Source organism: Ornithorhynchus anatinus, chromosome X3 (assembly GCF_004115215.2).
Source record: "Ornithorhynchus anatinus isolate Pmale09 chromosome X3, mOrnAna1.pri.v4, whole genome shotgun sequence".
NCBI classification, from domain to species: Eukaryota; Metazoa; Chordata; class Mammalia; order Monotremata; family Ornithorhynchidae; genus Ornithorhynchus; species Ornithorhynchus anatinus.
In genome coordinates this window covers 16,511,578-16,523,066 of record NC_041751.1, presented here as the reverse complement: position 1 = coordinate 16,523,066, position 11,489 = coordinate 16,511,578, and the positions used below count along the sequence as shown (strand labels likewise).

Here is an 11,489-nt window from a genome sequence, read left to right as displayed (position 1 = left end):
TTCTCTCCTCCTTGACAAATCGGTGGAGTAAAATATCACTCGTTCAAGACAAAAGCGATTTTTTTCAAGAGCAATACCGTCGGTTCAATTTGGGGGAAACTATGCAAAGAAATGAAGTGACTTACCTTCACTGGGCAGACTGGGGAACCACTGGGAGGCCGCAAACTGGTGGGGTAGAACTTCTTAGGGCTTGTTTTGTCATCTTCATGTCCACTACCACCAGTCAATAACATTTATTGAGCTCTTACTGTGTGCAAAACGCTAAACTGAGCGCTTGGGAGAGCAGAGTCTAACAATATAGGGACTCACAATGCACGGACTCACTCACCAGAGACTCAATGCGCCTGGAAGCCGAAATTGTTCCTCACCTTCCGTCCACTGCACATTGGCCCGTTCTCACTGTCCATTTCTTGGAGATCCTGTGGCCAAGAAAGCAACACAGAGCAATCGCAACAGTTCTTGTGACACCGCGGCCCACCCATCTGGGAGATTTTTCCCCTGTTTTTGTTTCAAGTTCATTTGTGGTTTAACAGAAATGCCTCATTATTGTGAATCACCAACGATTCAGCATCTGCTGCTTTCAGGCCGTTAAAATCCCATTATTAATTCTTCCACAGGAATGATTTGCTTGGAAACACTCTTTGACACCACTGATGGGAAGCAGGTGGAATCTGTTCCCACAGAAAGTTGTGCAGGTAGAAATGCCAATAGGTTTAAGTGGGATTAGGCTACGGTCAGCAGGGAGCGGTGCATAAAAGATGACTCTGGGGAAAGTTATGGACGGAGAGGGAAAAAGTGAGTCAAGTTCGATGGCCCAACCCAATAAACGGCACGACTGTTGTACAGACGTCAACCATCACAAGATTCCAACCAGGCATCTCACTGCCTCAGTAGGAAACAGAGGAGTGCACTGAACGGACCATAGCCCTAACCCAGAAATAGCATATCCTATATGCTTATAACCTTACGGCTCTAAAATAGAATTCATCTGTTCCCAAGTAGCTAATCTACTAAATTTAAACTTCATGACCGAAGGAAGGCTCTCAGTTGATTTCACTGGAAGACGCTTCGAAAGCTTAAATTAGAACACTAATGGCAACTGAACTTTTGAACTGAGAGTAGCTGGATACTAATAAAAATGCTAATTATCACTTATGCCCAAATGTCTATTGAGATAGGCAAATGCAATGAAGTCAGAATAACCCCAGGTGGTGTCACTTTAAAAATTCCTTTGGTACATATATTATACGTTTGAGATGCAAAATTCTACACCTATTTAGTATTTTTCGATACGACTTTTAGCCTCACAAGGTATTGTTTCTTTTTGACTTTGCGAGGTTCTCAGAAGATGCAGGAGGCAAGTTAAGTTGAATGGACAAAACATACGTAATTCAGAGCAGTCACTCATCGTGCTCAGAGATGATACGCTCAGAGAAATAGAATTGTCGGTTAGAAAAGATACAAAACAACAAAGCCCGGTTCTCGAAAAGTCAGGGTTGTTCCGTTGGCAGGCGCTAGAAATTTACCCAGATCACTGCATACAGCTTCGCCAGAGTCTTTGGAAAGCTCTTCGAACAGAAGTCACTCAGTGAACCCTTACCGTCACATTTATAAACACATTTCACAGAAGCTAGTGTCATCATCTACCTGTAATTTACCCGTGTCTGCTTGACTCCCTGACTAGTGCGTAAGCTCCGCGAGGACAGGGATGGAGCCTACTAACTCAACTGTACCTTCTCAAGCGCTTAGTACAGTGTATTGCTGATACCCGGCACTCAATATGCGCTATAGATCGACTGAATCCTCGCCAATCAATCATATTCCAATCAATCGTATTTACTGAGCGTTTCCTGGACGCAGAGCACTGTGCCTAAGCACTCGGGAGAGTTAAGCATAACAGAGTTGGTAGACATGTTCCCTCCCTGCAACAGTGCTTTGTACACAGTTAAGTGCTCAATAAATATGACTGAATGAATGAATGAGAAGCAGCGGGGCCTTGCGGACAGAGCACGGGCCCGGGAGTCAAAATGACCTGGGTTCTAGCCCCGGATCTGCCACTTGTCTGCTGTGTGACCTCGGTAAGTCACTTAACTTCTCTGGGCCTCAGTTCTCTCATCTGGAAAATGAGGATCAAGGCTGTGAGTCCTATGTGGGACATGGACTGTGTCCAACCTGATTACCTTCTATCTACTCTGGGGTTTAGAATAATGCCTGGCATATAGAAAGCACTTAATGAATACCATAAAAAACAAACAGAAAAAGCAGCATAGGGTCTAGAGGCCAATTCTATGAGGGTTGTTTGCTGATCGGATTAGAAGATTCCCACAGCTGAAAGCAGCTTTGGTTAGATCCCACTAGCAGAACAGCATCTCCTGGGCTGCCCAAGCACCTCCTGAACTGCAAGGAGTCCAGGGCCAGTAGTCTTCTGACCCCTAGAGCCCTCCTCCCGCCTCAGTGGATTGGGGAGGGTGAATGTAGGGCCCTCCAAAAGGCAGCAGACCGAGGGAAGGGCGCAGAGAAGTAAAGACCTGGGGACAGAGGCCCAGAACAGGTGGGAACATGGGAACACAGCTACACAAAGGGATTTTCTGTCTGCATCACTGCAGTGGAATATTCTGCAAATTGCTCCCTGTCAATTGCAACAAAAAGCATGATGCCAAATCTCTTCTGGGGGTGTGGGGGAGCTCCAACGAATATCTGTGTCTATTAGAAACACGAGCCGTAGGAACATTACCCCCCTTGTCCCTCCAAACACTCAGGGAATTTGCCCTGGTGATGTGTTCCAATCGGAGGGTGATGATGGCCCGTTCAAACATTTTATAGTAATCAGATCAATACTAGCATGTATTAAACACTACCATGTGCCAATACTCTGCTAAGTTCTGGGGTAGATATTACGATCGGACACGGTCCTTGGTCCACACCTGACTCCCAGTCCAAGCAGGAGGGACAACAGGAATTGTATCCCCATTTTGTACATGACAAAACTGAGACACGGGGAAGCTGGGGCTAGAACCAGGTCTCTGAACTCCTGGCCCCCTGGTCTTCCCACTAGGCCACGATCATATGTTGTAAACCACTGAATTTCTGCTGGACCCTTGGCCTAATAACCAATCAATCAATGGCACAATGCACAAAAATTGTCCTCCTTAAGCTCACCAATGATCTTCTTCTTGTCAAACGCAATGACCTCTGTGCCATCTTAACACTCCTAGAACTCTCAGCTGCCTTTGACACAGGGGCCAACCCCTCCTCCTTGACACACTCAAATTTCAGCTTCACTGACCCTGTCCTCTTCTGGTTCTCCTCCTATCTCTCTGGGCCTCTCCTTCTCAGTCTCTTTCACGGGATCGTCTTCTGCTTCCCAACCCCCGACGGGAGGGGCGGTCCCTCAAGGTTCACTTGTGAGTCCCTTTCGATTTTCTATCTACACCCACTCTCTTGGAAAACTAATTCACTCCCACGACTTCAGTGACTGTCTCCAAGCAGATGATTCCCCAATTTACCTCTCAGTCCTGACTTCTCTCCTCTGCAGTTTCACATTTCCAAATGCCTTCAGATCACCTCTCCTTAGATGTCACTGACACCTCAAACTCAACATGTCCAAACCAGAACTCTACATCTTCCCGCCCAAATCCTCTTTTTCTGGTGTCTTTCCCACCGCTACAGGCAACGCCACCATCTTCCCTGTCTCACAAGTCTGCGCCTTTGGCAACAGCTTCAACTTGTCTCTCTCATTCAACCCATATATTCAATCTGTCATCTAATCCTGTCAGTTCTCCTTCACCACATCACACAGGTCTGCCCTTTCTAATCCCTCTAAACTCCTATCCTGCCTCGACTCCTACATGAGCCTCTTCATTGACCTCCCTGGCTCCTTTCTCTCCTTACTCCAGTCCACACGGCACTCTGCTGACTAGAACAGTTTTCCTAAATATTCAGTCTATAGCCCCCCCCCCCCCCCCACTCCTCGAGAATCTCCAGTAGTTGCCCATCCACCTCTCCATCAGATAGAAACTCCTTAGCATCGCTTTAAAGCACTCCATCAGCTTGCTCCTGCCTACCTTACCCTGCTGATTTGCTACTACAGTCCAATCCCCTCCTGTTGCTCCTTTAACACCAGCATGTTCTCCGTGTCCGGATCTCATTTATCTCACTGTTGACCACTCACCCTCATCCCCTCTCTGCCCTGGCACTCCCTGCCCTTCTGCTGCACCTGTGCATTTAGATCCGTTGCATTTACATACTTGAAATTCACCCCACCCTCAGTCCTACAGAATTTATGTACCTATCCAAAATGTACTGATTTTTGTTACTCTCTTTCTTCCCCTCTAGGCTGTACGTTCCTGTGTTTCTATGTTCCATAGCACTCAGTACAGTGCTCTACAAATGCAGCACTGACTGGTTTACATAGCATTAGGCACTGTATTAAGCATCTGAAGCGTACAATGATAGCAAGAGACAAATACCTTGACTTCCGGGCGCTTACAAAATATATCTAATGTATTCAGAAAGGAAATGAAATATAGGAAGTACAAACTACAATATTTTTCTTTTGGGAATCTTCTTCTTCTTCTATGAAAATATAATTAAAATTTGATAGGGGTAGTTATATAAAATTGTTCAGGGGAATATGCGCTGGAAAGAAAAATATTCTTATTATTCTCTTTAGATGGAAAATACTGTACTGAATTACGTACAAAACCCGAACTCCTTAGCATTAATGATGACTTTCTGCTTAATTGCACTTTTGAAGAGTTACAGAGGCAACTGAAGAAGTGATTCCTTTATGCTCTTTGATCTTAATGTCAAGTCAGAGTAAAGTTTTCCCCTTAAGTCCGATGTGTATTAACCACCTGAATATTCTTTGCCAGTGCTTAGCACTGTGCTTTGCATAATAATCAACACTTAATGAATATTACTACTCTGACACATCCTCCTGCAGGCTCCACCCTGCTGACACTCTGCTTTGGTTACTTTGGGTGGAAGCGAGTCCAGCACGTAAACAAAACAAAACGCTCTGTGTGCAATTCGCCAGTGCGACACCTCTCCCCGTCTCCGTGCTTATGACACTCTGTGTCCCAGTGGGAACATGACGCCCGTGGGCACCGTACGAGCCACCGGCAGGTTAATCCATTCCTCGGGGCGGGATCTCGGCCTCGGAAGAGTACAGCCCAACAAGAAACAGACCCATTCCCTGCCCGCGACAAGCTTCCAGTCTAGAGGCGGGGAGACAGACATCAAAACAAATAACTAAAATTACAGATCGGTACACAAGGGCTGTGGGGAGGGGAGAAGAGCCAAGGGAGCAAGTCAAGGTGATGGAGAAGGGAGTGGGAGATGAGGAAAGGTGGGGCTTAGTCTGAGGAGGCCTCTTGGAGGAGACGTGCCTTCAGTAAAGATTTGAGGTGGGAGGGCGTTCCAGGCCGGAGACAGGACCCGGGCGAGAAGTCGGCTGTGAGACAGGCGAAATCGAGGCACGGTGAAAAGGTTAGCCTTAGAGGAGCAAAATGTGCGGGCTGGGTCGTAGAAAGAGAGTAGCGAGATGAGGTAGGAGGGGGCAAGGTGGTGGAGTGCTTTAAAGCCACTGGTGAGAGGAGTCTTTGTTAGTCAATTAGTCAATCCATAGTAATTACCGAGTGCCTACTGTGACCGCTCAGCACTGTGCACTAAATATAGGACAGTAAAAGTCCCCCTCGACACCCAGTCACCTCTTTATCCCAGGGTTCTTACTGGGAGGCAGAGGGGATCCCCGCTTGACTGCATGAATTGAAACGGTGAGATCTCTGATCTTGGTTCTGATGGGATACTTGAATCTAAAAATCCCACTGGCCAGAAGCGGAAAAAAGATCTGTTGGATTGATCTACTTGGTGGGTTATCTCCATTTTCAACTAAAAATAATCTTCACTTGAAATGTGGAGATATGTCCCCGGAGAGGACAAGCTCATTTTCAAGCCTGCTCGGCACTGTTTTCTGCTGTTTATGTAGACTGACAGTACAGGGTGGAGACTTCCTGGAACTATTAAGACAGGCCACATGGGGAGAGACTGGAAGAAAGTACCACCACCAAGCACTGGGATTCAGGGGCGGCTGATGAATGTGCTCTGACTTGTCAAACGATGGGAAAAAAAATGGTTTCTAACTGCAAAATTTGCTCATTATTTTCTTTCTGTCCCGAACATACACATTCAGAACCTCATTTCTCAAGTTTAATTTTACTTTTAAGTCCGGGTTATTGAAATATCATTTGTCCAGGGCTTAGCAGGTCCAGGAATTTTTCAGTCAATAGTGTTTCCACCCATTGGACTGAAGGCAGGACACATAAGTCTTACTTCTTTTATAGTTTCCCATTACAGTTTCCCAAGCATGGTGAAGCAGCATGGCCTAGGGCCACGAGCATGGGCCTGGAAGTCAGAGGACCTGGGCTCTAATCCCGGTGCTGCCACTGACCTCCCTCGGGCAAGTCACCAAACTTCTCGTTGCCTCAGTTCCCTCACTGGCAAAATGGGGATTCAATATCTGCTTCCCCTATCACAGGGAACTCTACCTGGCACCTGATGATCTTGCATCTAACCCGGCATTTAGTACAGTGCTTGGCACACAGTAAGCGCTTCACAAATACCACAATTATTATTCTGAATAATTCATAACAACAATAATAACTGTAGTATCTGTGAAGCGCTTACTGTGTGCCAAGTACTGTTCTAAGGACTGGGGTAATTAACAAGGTAATCAGGTTGCCCCACATACGGCTCACAGTCTTAATCCCCACTTTACAGATGAGGTCACTGAGGGCCAGATAAGTGAAGTGACTTGCCCAAGGTCACACAGCAGACAAGTGGCGGAGCCGGGATTAGAACGCACATCCTGTGACTCCCGAGCCCGTGCTCTTTCCACTAAGCCACGTTGCTTTTCTCCTTCTTTTCAACCTTCTCTGTTACTATGATTGTTTTTATTTCTTAAAACCATGTGACGTTTTGTAAGACCTCAATCAATGCCATTGATGACTGATCCCCCTGGGCAGTGGGAAAAGGAGCGACGACCTCACACATGAGCCCACTGCAACTCACTGGGGTGAGATAACAGAACAACCGCAGGGAGAAACAACTCAGTGGCGACAGTGGTAACTGGAAAAGCAATCACACATTAATTAATCTGAGCATTGGTAGTCTATATGCACCACAGTTTTTCTTTATTACTAGTGGCAATGCAATGTAGTGGCTCCAAATACTGAAGAGACTCAGAACGGTAAAATGCTTCTCTTTAGGCGTTGCCCCAAGTTTGCAACAGTGCAAGGCAGGAGAGTTGACTTCACACCCCTCGACCTATTCATTCGTGTCCAAGAGAATCAGCTCTTGTTCAATTAATTTCCAATCCCAAAGGGTGAAGTGAAATTGTAATGAATATTTCTAGGGATAATTACAGAATTTCTCTATTTATAGAGTACTGACACCTCATAAATATCACACCATTCTATTATCTCCATATGGGCTGGTTCTCTCTAAATATAGAAAAGTTGTAATTAGCCGGAGAAATATTCATTAAAATTTGAAGGAAGATAAATAACAAACAGGGATGCCATTTTGTTATTAAGATTTGCAAAGCAAAACGTTGTGCCTGCTACTGGTTTGATGAATCTAGCTAAATATCATCAGTTCTGCCAAGTCTTCTATGTGCCTGAACTGAAATTGCACATTTCGCATAGCAACCGACCCCAGACAGATTGGTTTCTAGGAGAGACTCGTGTTCAGTGGCACCAGATACAATACTGCCTTTTTCAAATAATAACGAAGCGATAGTTGGACTTGTTACAGCAGCACTTCTGGGGAAAGACTGGGTTTGAGAAATGTCGAGGGCCAGGAGACCGCAACAGGTTTGAACGGGAGTGGTTTAAGAAGAATCGCACGTTAGTTTGGAATAGGAATCTGAATCTGAATAGGAAGCTTCACACGTAGGAAGAAACACATTGGTGAGGTACCAAAATGCCTTCCCTGGAAGATTCGTCTCGTTTACACTGAGCCCTACGAGTAGCGCCGTTTCCTTGGAATCACTGTGGTCTCCAAATTTCATAGTCCACACTCCCAAAGATCAGGCTGGCCAATACGTCAGGATATCGGACACCAAACGGAAGCAAGTGACCCATTCCCTGCCCACTAGGACTCTAATGGGGAAGCCTAGACTAACTGAGAGGAATCATTTCATAATGAATACTGGTTGAGTAGCAATAACTTCAAAATAAAAGCAGAACAATAAAATTAAACAATAGCAATGCAAAACGAAGAATTTAATGCACAATTGAAGAAGAGCAAATAAATGAAAGCGGAAGATGAGTCTGACGTATGAAGCCAAGGAGGCAGTCGAATGCAGTGATGTCAAATTGGATGCTTGACTGGGTTCCCCTAAATCTAGGGAGCTTCTCTAGGGGTCCCCTGACCTATTTTCCCCCCGAATCTTCAGGAACCACTCCCCGGTCACTACTTCTGAGCTCCGGGACCCGGTGTCAGGAACCGAGGTGGATGTTGGCTGGGTGCTGAAAATGATACCTCACAGAAGCACATCTGGCGCTCTATCCAGAACCGGAAAGGGGACCGAGCAGTGAAAAACTGGACTGGCGACTCGATGTACAACCAGAAAAATGGCATCCTTCTCGGGGACTTAGTCGTTTGGTCTTTATCATTGCGCTCTGAGTCAGTGGTTACTAAGTGCTTGGGTCTAATCCCGGCTCCACCACTTGTCTACTGTGTGACCTTGGGCAAGTAACTTCACTTCTCTTTGCCTCAATTACCTCATCGGTAAACAGAGAAGATAGAGCACGGGGCTGGAAGTCAGAAGGTAATGGGTTCTAATCCCACCATATCTGCTGTGTGACCTTGGGTAAGTCACTTTGCTTCTCTAGGCCTCAGTTACCTCATCCGCAAAATGGGGATTGAGACTGCGGGCCCTAAGTGGGACAGGGACTGTGTCCAACCTGATTTGCTTCTATCTACCCCAGTGCTTAGTACAGTCCCTTGCATACAGTAAGCGCTTAAAAAATACAATAATTATTATAATTTTTTAAATGGGGATTAAGGCCGTGAGCCCATGTGGGACAGGGACTGTGTCCAACCTGATTAGTTTGTATCTACCCCAGTGCTGAGAACAGTGTTTGACATAGTAAGCGCTTAACAAATTCGCATTATTCAGTCCAGAACAAGCAAGTGACCCAAAGACTCTAGTGGGGGAAGCCAAAAGTAAAAAAAGGAATGATTTTATAACTAATGCTTCTTCAGTATTGTTGAATAATGAATGAGTAGTGATAAACTCCAAACAAAAGCAGAGCAATAAAAAAGAATAATTTAACATATAATTGAATAAACGCACACACATATGTGTATATACATATATATATATATATATGCCCACACATATATATACATATACACACACACACACACACGTATATACATATATACATATATATATATACACAGAGGATGAATGTAAGTAGGTTCAGAAGTGCTAGTGCTTTTTTTTTTTCCACGTTGCTTCCTTCAGGATGAACCTAATGGTAGTGAATTCATCGGCACCATTTTTCTACCCTGAAGCCTCCAAGGCATAGGTCAGTTCAATGTGAATCGTTCCCATTTCTTCATCCCTGACACCTAATCTTCGCCATCTGTTTACACCATTTAATAGACCAACTATAACTCTTGCCACGCTTTAAGAATTCTTCTTGGGAACAAATCTTCCATAAATAATAGAAGCCCTGGAACAAACTGTTTCGAAATCTGACATTTGGCTCTTGAAAAAACATTCCCGCTATCATCAGTGGTGTTCACGGAGAGATTACATGTGCCCAGAACACCATGCTATGCAGTGGGAAATAATAATGATGGTACTTTTCAAATGCTTATTAGGTATATCAAGCACTGTTCTAAGCATTGGGGTAGATACAAGATAATCAGGTTGGAAACAATACCTGTCCCATATGGGGCTCACAGTCTTAATCCCCATTTTGCAGATGAGGTCACTGAAGCCCAGAGAAGTGAAATGATTTTGTCCCAGGTCACGTGGCAGACAAGTGGCGGAGCTGGGATTAGAACACAGGTCCTTCCGTCTCCTGGGCCCTTGCTCTATCTCCTAGACCATGCTGCTCTAGAAGTAAAAGACACAGCCTCTGCCTTCTGGTGACTTGGAATCCAATGGGGATGCAATTATTCAACGGTGTTTCACTGGGTCACCATCAATCTGTCCTGATCCACGCCCTCGGCTAGATAAGTCACCCTCTGGTTTTGCGAGGCAAAAGCAGCATCCGACGGTTGGCCCCATGTCAACCTAGATGGTCTGTCGACCTCAAACGGAGTTTCCACCCGAGGTTCCCACGGTTACTTTAATCGGAAATACCTTCAATGTTGAAGCCGTATAGGCCAGTCCCTGCTCAGACATTAAAGACGTGCTCATTCTAGCTCTGCTGGGTTGGCTGTGTAATGAGAATAAATGACATCAGGATGGCAATATCAGCGCTGAACAGCAAGTAAGGAGGAGGTTGGTGGCGGGGGGGGGGGGGGGGGAGGAGAGACACAAGATTCACTGAAATATCATTTGCAGTGATGGGAAATTGGAATTGATGGCTGAGTACCTGCTATAAAGATGAATTACCGTGGCGTGAAGGAATCTGAGGGTCCGGGTGGGGGGGTGGGGGAGAGAGGGAGTATGGAGGCGGGCAGTCCACTGAGAAGTCATATGTCAGCCATAAACTCAGGGACAGGGTAGAGGGTAGCAGCTGGATTTCTTTCAAATGAAGGACGGCTAATCAGAACAGTGAAATGCATCATGAAAGTTCCAAGATATTCAGATTGGATTGGGTCCTCCATTAGGCTTGGCTTCTACGAGGATGGGGGGGGGGGGGGGAGAATGTATGTAATCCTTACCTTACAAAGGAGGAACCTGAAGCCCAGAGAGGTTGAGTGAAGTGACTTGCCCAAGGCCACAACGCAGGCAAGTGGTAGAGTCGGGCCTAGAATACGGGTCTTTTGACTCCTTGACCTGTGCCCTTTACCATGAATATTACCCCATTCAGGAACTCTGCCTGTTAATTCTCTTGGAATTATGGGCTTGAGAGGGCGAGGAGCCGGGTTCTAACCCTGGCTCAGGCAATTGCTTGCTGCGGGTCCTTGGGCAAGTTATTTAACTTCTCTGGGCCTCAGTTTCTTACACTGTATAATGGGGATTCAAAACCTGCTGTCCTTTCTAATTAGGCTGTGAGTCCCATGTGGGACAGGGACTACGTTCAACCTGTCTCCACCCCAGTGTTTAGAACGGTGCCTGACACGTAGTAAGTGCTTAAACAGGGAAAAACAATATTCCCTCAGGGCCCGTTCCACGGGCTCACACCAAGAAGTAGGTTACTTCTACCTCTTCTTTGGATGGACAACAGAGTGAGGTAACAACATTAAGCTAATCATCCGCAGAGTTATGACAGATTTTATGACACTCTTCTCCCCTAGGG

General features: G+C 45.8%; 1 long non-coding RNA gene across 1 annotated transcript in view; it reads right to left on the bottom strand.

Annotated features, from left to right (window-relative positions):
- Positions 1-343: 343 nt before the first annotated feature.
- The window catches only part of LOC114807674, a 108,219-nt gene continuing 97,073 nt past the window's right edge, over positions 344-11,489 (bottom strand). Inside the window, exon 3 of the long non-coding RNA XR_003755745.2 lies at positions 344-419. This is a non-coding gene — a long non-coding RNA (uncharacterized LOC114807674). The remainder of the gene's footprint in view (positions 420-11,489) is intronic.